The 14,099-nt window shown below is 35.5% G+C and overlaps 1 protein-coding gene across 11 annotated transcripts in view; it reads right to left on the bottom strand.

Moving 5' to 3' along the window:
• MAPK10 (mitogen-activated protein kinase 10) overlaps positions 1-14,099 on the bottom strand; it is a 580,375-nt gene that overhangs the window by 360,412 nt on the left and 205,864 nt on the right. The window contains exon 1 of one of the 11 annotated variants that reach the window (XR_006201840.1): positions 11,819-11,909. The exons of the other annotated variants lie outside the window; for them this stretch is intronic. The gene's annotated coding sequence lies outside the window, so the exon portion shown is untranslated. Of the gene's footprint in view, positions 1-11,818; positions 11,910-14,099 lie in introns of those variants that run through there. 11 annotated transcript variants of the gene reach the window in all.

The raw sequence follows: 14,099 nt of genomic DNA, 5'->3' as shown, positions 1-14,099 counted from the left end.
AAATAAAAGGGTGACCAAAGGTGGAGAGTGTCTCTGGAGGGGCCAGTGGAAAATATTTAGCACAACTTTTTACCCCACATGACCTGGCATTGACCTCACTCATTCTTCAGATCTCAGTTTTACATAGGATGTACCACCCTTTCCACCAGCCCCACCACTTGTTAAATTAAGTTCTTATTCATTATTCTAATTAGTTGTACCCATTATTTACCTCAGACTTTATCACAGTTGGCAATTCTGTATTTTATTTGTCTGTTTATTTTTTATATGTGGTTCACCTGTGAACTGAAAACCTTTTGACGGTACGGGCCATGGCAGGGCTGCTAGTTCACCACCCACCTAGCACAGTGGCTGACATAAAGTTGGAACCCAATAAACACATGATGAATAACTTAATTATGAATAAATGTGCTAAGAAAACAACATAAGTTAATGTATTGATTTTTGTTAGGTTAAATCTATTTTGGGTCACATTTGAGTGTTCTTATTGCTAAATAATATACATTTAAAATATGCTCAAGAAATAAAATCTGACTCAAATATTCACACAGCTCTTACCTCATATTCATGAAAAACATTATGAAATCTCTTACTTGGTATAACTCCCTTATTTTATACATGAAACCCAGCTAAGCTAATGGAACAGGCTGAAACAGGCAAACTAATAATAATAAAAATATTTACTGAAAAGCATACAAAAGTGTGTATAACAAATGCAATTTGGACTATAGAAAAATTTTAAATACAGAAAAGTTAAAAGGCAGAAATAAAAAGTAGTCACTGGACATGCTAACGTAATTAATAAAATGAATAATAATAATATTTAAGATAAATAAGCTCACATGTATATTCACATTCATGGCAGCATTATTCACAATAGCCAAAAGATGGAAGGAACCGTGTATCTGTCAATGAATTAATGGATAAACAAAATATGGTATATACATATTTTACACAATAATACTCAGCCTTGCAAAGAAAGGAAATTCTGACACATGCTACAACATGAATGAATATTGAGGACATTCTGCTAAGTGAATAAGCCAGTTACAAAAGTGCAAACACTATATGATTCATTTATAGGAGATACCTAGATTAATCAAATTCACAGAGATAGAAAGTTCAATGTTAGTAACCAGGGTCTAGAGGAAGGGGGTAATGGGGACTTGTTTAACGGTTATAGTGCGTTGAAAAACAAAATACAGCTGAGTTCATGCGAAAATCTAATGGCTCTGTTAAACAATTCATGAATCAGGCACCATTCCATCTAGCAAGTAGAAGGAAGCTCCTCTGAATTAAATAAAACAAAGGTTTCTAAAGGCAGAGAGAAGATATTGAAGAAGAAAGAGGAAGATGGGGGGCGGGGGTGGCGGCTGTTGACTGTTTGAAAGCTACATTCCTACGGGGTTGAGACTACAGTTAGGTTAGGTATTTAGGTATTAAGTCTTCGTTCACTGACTTGGGGACTTAACCCGAGGGATGCCATTTTGGGCCTGTGGTTTTCTTTTCAACAAGAGTTTCAGTTTTACAAGATGAAAAAGTTCTGGAGACTGGATGCTAAACAATGTAAATATACTTAACACTATTGAACTGTATACTTAAAATGGTTAAAATGGTAAATATTATGTGTATTTTACCACAAAAAATAAATTTTAAAAATGCAAAAAAAGGTAAGTAAATATATAAATAAATAAAATCATTCAAGATACTAAAATAAAAATAAGCAGCAACTATGGAAGTACAAAGTCCTTGGATTTCCAAAAAACAGGCATAAATTTTATCTGAAACTGTGACCCACCCAGTTCCTGTCATGGTGATGCTCACTGTATGGCGACGTTCACTGTCATGGTGAGCATTACTGACGCTCCCTGTTGGAGAACAACTGTTTAAAGTCAGTGTGAGAAGCAGCATAGAGTAGTGTGAAGTGCATCGATGCAGAGAAAGCTAACCTGGGTTCAAATCCCTGCTTCTACTTTTTACTTGCTTTATGACCTTGAGCAAGCTGCTTGACTTCTCTGTACTTTAGTTTTTTCATCAGTAAAGAGGGTTAATAATCCTATATTTCTCATAAAATTGTTATAAGAATTAAGTTAAGAGTTTTTTGTTTTTTGTTTTTTTGTTTTTTTTTTTTTTAATTTTTTTAACGTTTATTTATTTTTGAGACAGAGAGAGACAGAGCATGAATGGGGGAGGGTCAGAGAGAGAGGGAGGCACAGAATCCGAAACGGGCTCCAGGCTCTGAGCTGTCAGCACAGAGCCCAACGCGGGGCTCGAACTCACGGACCGTGAGATCATGACCTGAGCCGAAGTCGGACGCTCAACCCACCGAGCCACCCAGGCGCCCCAAGAGTTTTAAAGTGCTTAGAAGACACTCTTACATTGTGAATTAAATAAGATAATAGTTTCAGACACACATTAGACCTCCTTTTCATAAAAGCTTGTTTTCTTTACTTTCTTTCCCTTTGGGTACAAGACTAGAAGAGTCCGAACTCCTTACAATAAACTGCTCCTCTAAGAGGCATTGAGTATTTACTCCATGCCAAGTAACCAGCAAGTGACAAATCCATCAGCCTTTCAATGATCCCTCTGTGCTGTGTGACCTGGACAACAATGGCCCTAGGATCTCCCACTGTCAGACCAAGTTTTCCTCAGGCAGGGATTCACTTCCTATTCTTTCATTAAATCTTTGAGCCCTCATTTCTCCACTCAGCATATGATGGGCAGGTAGAAAAACAATTCATGAATTCAACTCCCTTCCTGGATTTTATTTCTACATTTTCCCATGGAACATCTTAGTGTCCAAAAGAAAACATTAATTTATTTCATGAAGAATCTGACTTAGTGTGAACCAGTAAAATAAAATAAACTGTTATTATACTTTTATGTCAATTCATGGTGAAATATTAACCAAAAATAATCAAATTAAACACTTAGACATGACTTCAAAACCTAGAAATTTTGCCTGTTTTCTAATAGAGGACAAAATAATATTCCCTTCTTCAATTTTATTTTATCCCTTAAACATAGATTTGATATATGAATTTTATTTTTTTTTAATTTAAATACCATTACAAAGAGTTGGGTAACCTACCAAGAATACAAATACTTTTTTTAAAAAAAGAAAGAAAACTTATTCAATCATGAATAGAAATGACATAATGTACCTCAACATAGTTGAAAGGCAAAAAAGAAATATGTGTAGCTAAAGTGCATAATAATTCTAATGAATTAAATGGCCTACTTTACCTTTGTTGATTAATTTTTAATCCTCACATCTCATGCTCTCATTTCTCAACAACATAGAAGACATATCATTTCTTTTATCATTATATCCTGAAGTTTCACGGACTAGTTAGTACTCACTAGTTCTACAGTGCACTTAAAAATTACAAGCATTGGAGAAATATGAAAGTTCTCCTTACCCTTTACCGTTACTTCATTTATCTGGGCCGTCTCTAAAATATAGAATGTTAGCTTTGATTTTGTCATCAGACTGTTCATTCATTTAACAATTTCTATTGACTGCAAGGTGCAATATGCCAGGAATGGGAAAGTAACAGGAACAAGTTCCAGTTACATAAAGGTTGCATTACAACTGCAGAAACAAATAGGTATTTAAGCAGAGAAGTTCATGTATTCAAGGGAGAAAGAATGGCAAATGCAAGAACCCTAAGACAGGACAGAGCTTGGTGTACTCAAAAAACAGCAAGGAGATCACGGAGAAATGGGGAAACAGTAGGAAATGAGCCCAGAGGGGTAACCAGGAATTGTGGTAGGGACTTCAAATTATATTCTGTATAATGGCAAACCATGGAATGTTGAAAACCAAAGGGACGGTCTGACTCACAGCAAAAACCCACTCTGGGAGCAGGAGATCGAGTCTAGATGGAAAAAGCAGAGGCAAGGAAACAAATTAGGCAAGAGATGATAGTGAGTTGAAAGAGGATAGTAGGAGTAAATAAGAAGAGAGGTGACTGGACTCAAGTATTTTGAATGCAGAGAAGACAGATTTGCTGGTTGTAGGACTGAATATACAGGATGTCAGTAAGTGCTTGTTTTTTACTTATGAATATTTCATACAAATTATGACAACTCATATTACAAAGTTTTAGTAGAGTAACAAATTGTCATGCACACCTGTACTAAAAGAAAACAACTAAAGTTTTAACAAATTCCAACTAAGCCAAAGAGAAGGAAAAAAAAAAAACAGGTTTCTAAATAATTACATATAAATTGCTTTCTTACACATGCAATATTCTTGGGCATATCGTTGGCATGGTAGGATTTATTTGGAATTTAAAAAGTACATAAAAATTTTTTCATACTTTGATATTCATTCACTTTTCCTTTACTGCTTATCTTTCTCCATTTTAGAGAAAAAAAATAAGTTTTAATGTAACATAAAATAAGTATTTCTATAATTAATAAGTAGAAATATTGCCAAGCTGTTGATTAGCTAGTGTGGAAACATTTGGCAAATTTCTTGTTATGCAACCATTTTAATCTACCAATCCCTGTTGATTATGGTTACCAATCTAACAATAATTGCTAATCTACCATTTTAAAACGGAATGAAGCAAAACTCAGCATCGGAAGTGGCACAAGCTTTCCAAAGGATTCCCTCACAGTTAACAAAATTTCAGAAACAGAAATAAAAGCAAAACAAAGCAAACAAAAATAACTCAATGTTTGACCTCAACAGTGTTATTTCTCTTATCTCACTGCTTTGCTAACATTTCCTATATGCCTTTCTTTTTCTTTATAATAGGAACTATTTAATCATTGGTCTTTTACAAATCAGTCATATATCTTTAATATGAACTGATAATGGGGCGCCTAGGTGGCTCAGTCAGTTAAACATCGGACTTGGGCTCAGGTCATGGTCTCGTGGTGTGGTTCGTTAGTTCGAGCACCACATCCTGGAGAGTACAGAGCCTGCTTGGGATTCTCTCTCTCCCTCTCTCTGCTCCTTCCCCACTTGTACTTTCTCTCAAAAAAAAAAAAAAAAAAAAAAAAAAAAAAACCTTAAAAAAATTAATATGACTGTTAAGGATATTTCTGAAAATCTATTTGGTTTCCATGAATTACTGCTCAAGAATTTTGAAATAAGGAAAATAAACTTAAGATTTAAAATTGTAAAAATCCACACACAATGCATATGATTATCTCCTAGAAGGGGTAAATCAAGAGATTGCCGATAAATTAAACTGAAGAGTTTGGAACACCCAACACTCCATGAACATTACCTAGGTATAATCTCCATGATTTCAGACTGGAAAGTGGTTATAACTTAGTAAAGTGAAACAATCAATTGTGTTGTGTCTCATGTAGAGAAAGACCATGAATAGCAAGGGGGTATTTAGCCTAAAGCACACAGAAAAGAAATCGTAGGATTCCATAGTATTTATCCAGACTTAACCAGGTAAAGAGAAACAAAAGGACCAGTAAAGGAAAAAATATGTTTAAAATATGCAATTCATCACTCAAAATCTGCCCCCTGAAAGTACGATACAAAAGAATTGTATCCCACTTCATCATTTGTAAGTATATGTTTAATATAGGCCTTTCCTTACCGGATTATAAATTCCATGAGGAGAGGGATCATGTCTGTGCACCACTGTAGCCCTAGTGCATTCTGTCAGAGTGGAACCCCATTGCCCCACTCCTGGATGACATGGAGATAACTTTCCTTAACTATCCTGGTATCTCTCCATCTCTTTATGCACTCTTCTTATAAGAAAAATGAAAAACTGGGAAGAATAATTGGGCATGTTTGGTTGCACCATTCTCTCTCTTGGGAGCTGCCTGCCTGTAAGAAGATGTTTTTCACCTCACCTCTAGGATCTAAGGCATCCTTATGCAGGAGAGGTCTATCCTGCTCTAGAACTGCAGTGACTTATGGGTAAGTATATCTAATTCTGAAATTCAGTTCATTAGTCTATGTGGTTCTCTCATGAATCTTTGCTCTCAATCTTGCTCTATGAGTGAGAGAGATGATATTTTGCTTCCCTCTGACTGGTTATTTTTTTCTCTTAGACTTTTCAGAAACTAGGCAGGAAGGAAAAAGGTCCTGTTTACGGACCCCCTTGAAATCCTACATGTAATACAATATCTGACTTTTTGCAGTTACTTAGCAAATATTTGTTGATTGACTGTAGAGATTATCACAAAAGGCTAATTGTGTAATTTCTATGCCAACAGAAAAGATTTATATACTATAGGTTGAAATTTGAAGGCTTAAATCTTGACTGTTGAGTGCCCACTTTTCAGGTAAGATAACAGAATGATCTAGGGCTCTGACATCTAGGTTGGGCTAGAATATCCCTGGAGACTGGTTTGGATGTGGAACATCATTTGCCTCAAGGCTTCAGTAGAGGAGTGGGGTGGGCTGTCTAAAAAGACTATTCGGTTGAAAAGATATACAGAAAGAGAAAATCTAGGCATGAAGACAATAGGATAAAAACCAGAGATATGTAAAAGAATAGATTAGAACAAAGGTCTGTGGAGAGGACATATTCTGGAGAAATACCCTGATCTGACTTGCATATAGCTGCAGTGTATTTTATTATGAATTCCATTACTGGAGGTGGGGTAGGGGAGGGATTTGGTCAAGTTGTGCTTGTTTGGCTGGTTCTGAGGAGGGCAGCAGTAATGGTCTGAGACAGACAGGATGTTCCTCAAGCTTAAGGATAGAACTAAACTGCATTTTACTTGAAAAAGAAAAGATAATTTCCTGCTTGATTCAATTTAATTTTGCTAATGATTTTCAGCTCTTGGGTATTATTACCAAAATATGCCCATTATTAAAACAGCCACATATTAAATTAGAAACAATAAATTAGAGTTTTCTTTCATAATAAACAACTATTTAGATACAAGATTTACCAAATCACACAATATTTAATCTTCTCAGCTCACCCAAAATCTTGACTTACAAAAAGTATTTCCTGATATTTGTCCTCAAAGTTCAGGTTTGGACTGGAGCAAGTCCCTGAGCACTTATCTCTGAACAGCTGGCACTGCATCTGCTATGGTGTTTTATTCAATCTCTGCACATTATTCAACACAAGTAAAGGGAGAGCCTTAGTCCCCTTGTTTGGAGGCTATTATTTTCACTCTCATCATAGGGTAGAAGAAAAGGAAAAGAAAAAAAAAGGCAGGTACATAGTTCATGTTGACATGAAATGAGTAAACTGAAATGATTTTGTTCTTCAATTAGCAAGTGTTTTTCTATGTTTTAGATCCCTTCCAATATCAGATGTCTGTGTTTCTTATTGGATCTAGCCAACTCTTATTTATACGTTACTATGTACTACTTGAGTGTAGGGTTTATGATGGTTACTTAGCATGGTGAGAAAGTTGTCTGTTTAAACATTATTTGGGGGCACCTGGGTGACTTAGTCGGTTAAGCATCTGACTTCAGGTCATGATCTCGCGGTTTGTGGGTTCGGCCCCACATTGGGCTCTGTGAGGACAGCTCAGAGTCTGGAGCCTGCTTCAGATTCTGTGTCTCCCTCTCTCTCTGCCCTCCTCTTGCTCTCTCTCTCTCTCTCTCAAAATAAACATTAAAAAATAATTTAAAAAATGAATAAATAAAATAAAAATTATTTTAAATACAGAGAACAAACTGAGGGTTGATGTAGGGAGGTGAGGGGGGATGGGCTAAATGGGTAATGGGCATTAAGGAGGGCATTTGTTGGGATGAGCCCTGGATGTTATATGTAAGTGATGAATTACTAAATTCTACTCCTGTAACCATTACTACACTATATGTTAACTAACTTGGATTTAAATTTTTAAAAATACAACAATGAAAAGAATATTTTAAATATGCAAACAAAAATATGCAAAAAAAAATTAAAAATTTAAAAAGTGGTAAAAGTACTAAGCAAATGGTAAATTATCAATGTAAATTTATGAAGTTATAACTATACCATAATCATGTTAAAAATTCACATCCTAAAGAGTCATAATGTATAATTTAACCTGTGATTTATCTCAAATAGTTCATAAATAAAGTGTGTGTGTGTATAATACACACACGGCTTACATAAAACATGCTACAGTTACTATGGTGTTTACGCTATTTTTGTCAGTTAATGTGTATATATATTACAGCTATGTCTAAAGATATAAAAAATGTATGAGTATTAACTTTTCCATATAACTCTAAAATTAATAACTGACAAATGTTAATTAACACCCAAATACAGCAAATATAAAAGTGAATACAAGAAGAATCAAGCAGATTAGAATAGAGCCAATTCAGTTATTTGCCAAAAGATATCTTAGATGAATTTTACTTATTGGTCCTTATGGGTATTTGAACTAAAACAGCAAAGTGCATAGTGTCTGTGACTTACTGCCTCTGGAAATCCTGACCACTGGCCTGATGTCCAAAAACTTGCCTACCTCTGTTTGTATTTCCAATGTTATCATAACAAGTCAATTCAAGGATAACAATTGAATCTAGGTAACAAAGGCAATATCCAAATCATTTTTCATCATGTAACCTTAATATAATATAAACAGAAATATAAACACACATAAAGATAAATAATAAATAATACAAATTATATCATGACATTTCTGTTTTCAAAAAGAACACAGATTTAACACAACAGCTCATCATTTTGTTTCTAGCCCTAGAACACTGCCTGGCATAAAGTAGGCACATAATAAATTTTTGTTAAATGTTAAATGACCAAATAAATGAGTTAATGAATAAAATATAATGCATGTAATATTCTTAGTAAAAAAATTGAAATATAGAACTCAGTATACTAGCTCTTAGCAATAGACACCCAACTAGTTATTAATACTACTAAATTGTTGTATGTACTGTATTAAATAGATCTTTGCTCTCCTATGAATGTAGTCAAGCTATTCCTCAATGGAAATGGTGTCAAAATTGTCAGAGATACCAGTATGTATGTATGTATGTGTATATATACATATACATATACATATACATATACATATACATACACATACATACACATACACAAGCACAATCCTCCAAGTTTTAAAAGAATTAAGGCTATACTTTAAAAATATTATTGTTAACAAATGTAAGCCAAGCCTTGAATTATAAAAGAATGGTGAAGCTCTTTTACCTCCTTGTAACTTTGAACTTATGCTAGGTATTTATAAAAACAAGATATAGTAATATTAGCTAATATTTGTAAGGCATTTATTAAATACTTACCTTATAGCTTTTTATAAGTTCTACATGATTTTTAAGTGATTCATATATTTAATTTAACCCTGTGAGAAAGTGGCTATTCATTCTCCCGATTACACAAATGAAAAAATCAGGACATAGCCAAATCAGCCTGGAGTCCAGGTTCATTATTGCTATACTATTCTGCATTTCAGTGGCAAATGAGATTCAGGTGATAACAAAAGACAAAGGATGATACCACTATTCATAGCCTGAAACAAAACCACAAAGCTAAATTTGTTGCTTGGAGAGAGTTATGCCACCTATGCACAAACTCCCCAAGCAGAATAGACTACTGCTGTTGCATAGAACATTCAAGAAGCATGGAATTCATGAACTGGCAGATTTACAGAAGCAAAAGCAGGTTGATATTAGCTGTGGAAGCATGGCTATATGGGTCAGACTGTTGATAATAGTTTGGTCTGCAAAACATGTTCACTGAAATGAGTTGGGCTGACTTTCAGAAATAAGGGGCTGTCACTAGTTGGCTGGCCTCAAGAATTACATTCATTGAAGTGAGTTGTCATTGACAGGTTTAAAACCCGTTCTGGTAGTTATTTGTTACCATGGCTAAAAAACAATTAGTCTTTTACTAGGAGCATGGGAACTATTATTCTTAAACCATCCTCTCAGTCCTTTCTCTTGGCCACAGTTGCCAAAGAAACCATCAAGGATTGTCCAGATTTTCATCACTGTTATTGATGCACCTTAAAAATAACGTTTTGTTTGTAGAGATGTGGTTTTCCCTTTGAAGGTGAATCAATTCGATTTCTCTTTGTTTTATCTTTGAATCATCCATTAAAACAGTAGCTGCATCGAAACATTTAAGGTTTTGGCTAATAGACATGGATGACAGTGAAACAAACAAGAAAAACTAAAAGTACTATAAAAGCGACTAGAAGGCACTCTGGGAACATAACCCTAGATTTCTCAGCTTTACCCAAGTAAACAAGTTCCAACAATTCCCTAAGTCTACCTTAGTGAGTTGTATTTTCTTTTAGTTTAAATATTATCAGGAGCTGAATTGTGTCCCCTCGAAATTCATATGTTGAAGTCCTAAGCCTCACTACTTCAGAAACATAGAGGCACTTGGGATATGGTCTTCAAAGAGGTTATAATGAAGTCATTAAGGTCAGCCCAATCCAAATCCAATATGACTTCTAAGAAGTCCTTATAAGAAGAGGTCCTTATAAGAAGGGGAGATTAAGACACAGACAAAGTAGACCCTGTGAAGACACAGGGAGGAGAAAATGGACATCTACAAGCCAAAGAGAGGCTTCAGAAGAAACCAACCCTGTGAAAACCTTGATCTCAGACTTCTACCCTCCAGAATTGTAAGCCAATAGACTTCTGTTGTTTAAGGCATCCAGTCTGTGATACTTTGTTATGGTAGCCCTGGCAAACTAACACAGATATAGATTGTTTCAAGTCACCTATGGCATTAATCCATTATTACATGAAATTAAAACAACAGTGTAAATTCCTCTCTGCTTGTCCAAAGGAAAACCAAGTCTCTTCAATTTTCAATAAATACTTAGGCTAAAGAATTTAAACATTTCTGTGCCCCCAAGTTACAGACACTATTGTTTGCTATATCAGTCAAAGTAAATAGAAAACTTTAATGACCACCCGAAGTTATCTCACACCTAGTGATGGTATTATTATCTTTAGGAGTTTCTTTCACCAATTATTGTTTATTTTACCAGGAAGAGTTTATTCCTGTCTTACCAGTTTCAACCTTTGGGTCCTTTCTGAGTCCGAGTCTGCTGTCTCTTGGATATGAGTTGTGATTTCTTGGCTTTTGTGTGCCTCAACTTTTTTATGGCACGCCAGACACCACACATAGAACAGTAGAAACTTAATAGTATTTATGCCTGGATATGGACACACTTCTTCAGCTAGCCGTTTCCAACTGTGAGACCATGTTCTGTACGACAAAACTTTAATCAGTTCCTTAAAATCCAACACAGCATGGAGATTAATTTAACCATGTTATATTGGAACATTACTTTTAATTCTGGAAGCAATATTTTAAGAAAAGTGTGCTTCGGGGGTCACTCAGTTAAGTGTCTGACTTCAGCTCAGGTCATGATCTTACAGTTTGTGGGTTCGAGCCCTGCATCAGTCTCTGTGCTGACAGCTCAGAGCCTGGAGCCTGCTTCAGATTTTGTGTCTCCCTCTCTCTGTGCCCTCCCCCACTTACACTCTGTCTCTCTCTCTCTCAAAAATAAATAAACCATTTAAAAAAAAGTTTACTTCTTCATCTTTATGAAGATTTGGCCATATGGACAATCTTATATATGTGTACATTGCTATTAAATTTAGGGGAGTCAGTTAATGTTTTCATTACTTGTTATTATTTACTCCTATATTATTATCAATCAGCTTTCATTCAATCTTTCTACACTAATAAACACTCTATAACAAGAACTCTTTCAACAACTCTTTCATTTTATGCTCATGTTAAAGGCCCTTTGCTGGTGCAACAGCTGTATGCTCCCTGTTGTCTTCATTCTGGGACTCAAGCTAAAGGAGTACCCCTTGTTCAGGACATGCTATTCTAGTAGGGGAGGGAAAGAACAATAGACAAGCCACCTGAAGACTTTCAAAACTGCACATCAGACATGCCATAAGTCACAGGTTGGGATCTTCAAAAGCAGATGCGAAAATGGAATCTGGGGGCATGATGTGATCTGAAGTCAACACCTATGAAGAAAGTGGGAGAAGCAGATTGGTCAGAACTAGAAGCAAACTGTGAAGCAGGGTTAAAGCTTTTGCCGACCCTGAGAGGAGCTCTGGAGCAAACACTGCCCATCAGAGTATTTCATATGAGGCAAATATTGTTTGGTCTTTATACTCCCCACTCACTCAGTTACCAGATGCAGGCTGTCCTGGGAAGGTCATGATCCCAGGAGAGGTAGCTGTCTGCAGCTAAGGTGGATCTTAAAGAACCTAACAGCTAGAGGCTATCTGCCAAGTGCACTTCCCACCTGGACAGTAAGTCCTTCCTTTTGAAGGAGGATCTGAGTGAAGCATCTCTAAAATGCTGATGCATACATTCCGCTCACATTTCTATAGCCAGAGAAATTCATATGTCCAAGTCTGTCATCAGAGTCTGAAATAGTATTCCTCTCAACAGGAAGTAGGTCAGACAGAGGAAGGTTAAGAGAAGATTCCAAAGTAGGAGCCCTGAAAGGATGGATGGACCAGTACAAAAGAGCAGCAAATAAGTAAGAACAGTAATAAAATGTATCACAATGTCCAAAGACCAAAATTGTCCAATCTTACCTCTTCATTTTATAGTTTAGAACGCAGAGACCCAGAGATATTAAGTGACTTGCCCATATGATATATGTAATTCCTAACAGTGTACCTGGCACATAGTAAGCACTCAAATTCTCTAGACAACAAAAATCCAAACATAACTAATTAACCAATTTGCTGACATTATTTATATATTATTCAAAGAGGTCATAAATTAGATAACTGGTGCCTTTCATGTTGGCTCGTCCCTCTGTGGATACTTAGGTTTCAGTTTTGCCTGCTCTGTAAAGGAGCTACTACTTACCCTCCAACTTTCCATCTTATGAAAGCTTGCTGCAAACGTTTATCTGCTGATGTCCTTGTAGGTTGTTATTCCTTCTTGGTCAGTGTAGTGGGTTGTTACATGGTGTTGAATATTCCATGTTTAACCTAAAGTCCATAATTTAATTTAAACTACTGATATGACTGTCTATATGGTAACTAGTATGGAAGGAATATATTTGCATTCAGTAATCCAGCTTAAACTCTCAAAGCTTAAACTTTTTCATACAGATAACATGTATTTATCATATATATATATATATATATATATATATATATATATATGTGTGTGTGTGTGTGTATGTAGATGTAGATGTTATATATATATATATATATATATATATATATATATATATATATATAAATATAATATGTTTACATTTAAAAAAGTATATTTTCTGGGGTGCCTGGGTGGCTCAGTCAGTTAAGCATCTGACTTCAGCTCAGGTCTTGATCTCACAGGTTCGTGAGTTCAAGCCCCACATCAGGCTCTGTGCTGACAGCTCAGAGCCTGGAGCCTGCTTCGGATTCTGTGTGTGTGTCTCTCTCTCTGCCCCTTCCCCGCTGTGCTCTGTCTCTCTCTGTCTTAAAAATAAACACTAAAAAAATTTTTTTTAATAAAAAAAATAAATAAAAATAAAATCATCCTTTCTTTTTTAATGGACTTAGCTGCCATGTACAGGATGCTTAATTTTTAATACTACATGTTTCTAGGGTGATTCATTACTGAGACTTGCAGGTTTTTAAAGACTGAATATTTCATTGTGAAAGGATGTCAACCTAAAATAAAACTGGAGGATATGAAATGAAGAATCTATCTAATGCATGCACCTCAAAAGAATAGAACTTTAGATATGAAAGACTGATTTCCATTGAATGCCTGATTTACAGAAGACTAAGACCTACCTCCTGACCAATGAACATCCACCAAGAATCTCTCTCCACTCTTAAGCCAATGAACTTACTGCATGGACTCTGGCTGTACTTCCCCTTCTGTTGCACTCCTTGCCTATAAATACAGCCCACCCCAAATGCTCAATAGACTCACCTGTAGCCTACTCCAGCATGTTTCCTGAATTGCAATTCCTCTGCCATTCTAAAATAAACTTACTTTCTGATAATTTAATTTTGCCTCAGTTTACCATTTCATTTGGATTGACATCATGCTTTCTTAAGTTAATGGGTGGTCATAATTTAAATTATAAACAAATTCTTTTAACTATTTTAAATGGCAAGCATATTAATACTAGACCATGATGTACTTGACCATGCTCTCTTCAACAGATAAAGG

The sequence above is a fragment of the Panthera leo genome, chromosome B1 (assembly GCF_018350215.1).
Source record: "Panthera leo isolate Ple1 chromosome B1, P.leo_Ple1_pat1.1, whole genome shotgun sequence".
In the NCBI taxonomy this organism is placed as follows: domain Eukaryota; kingdom Metazoa; phylum Chordata; class Mammalia; order Carnivora; family Felidae; genus Panthera; species Panthera leo.
This window is presented reverse-complemented; position numbering and strand designations above follow the sequence as displayed.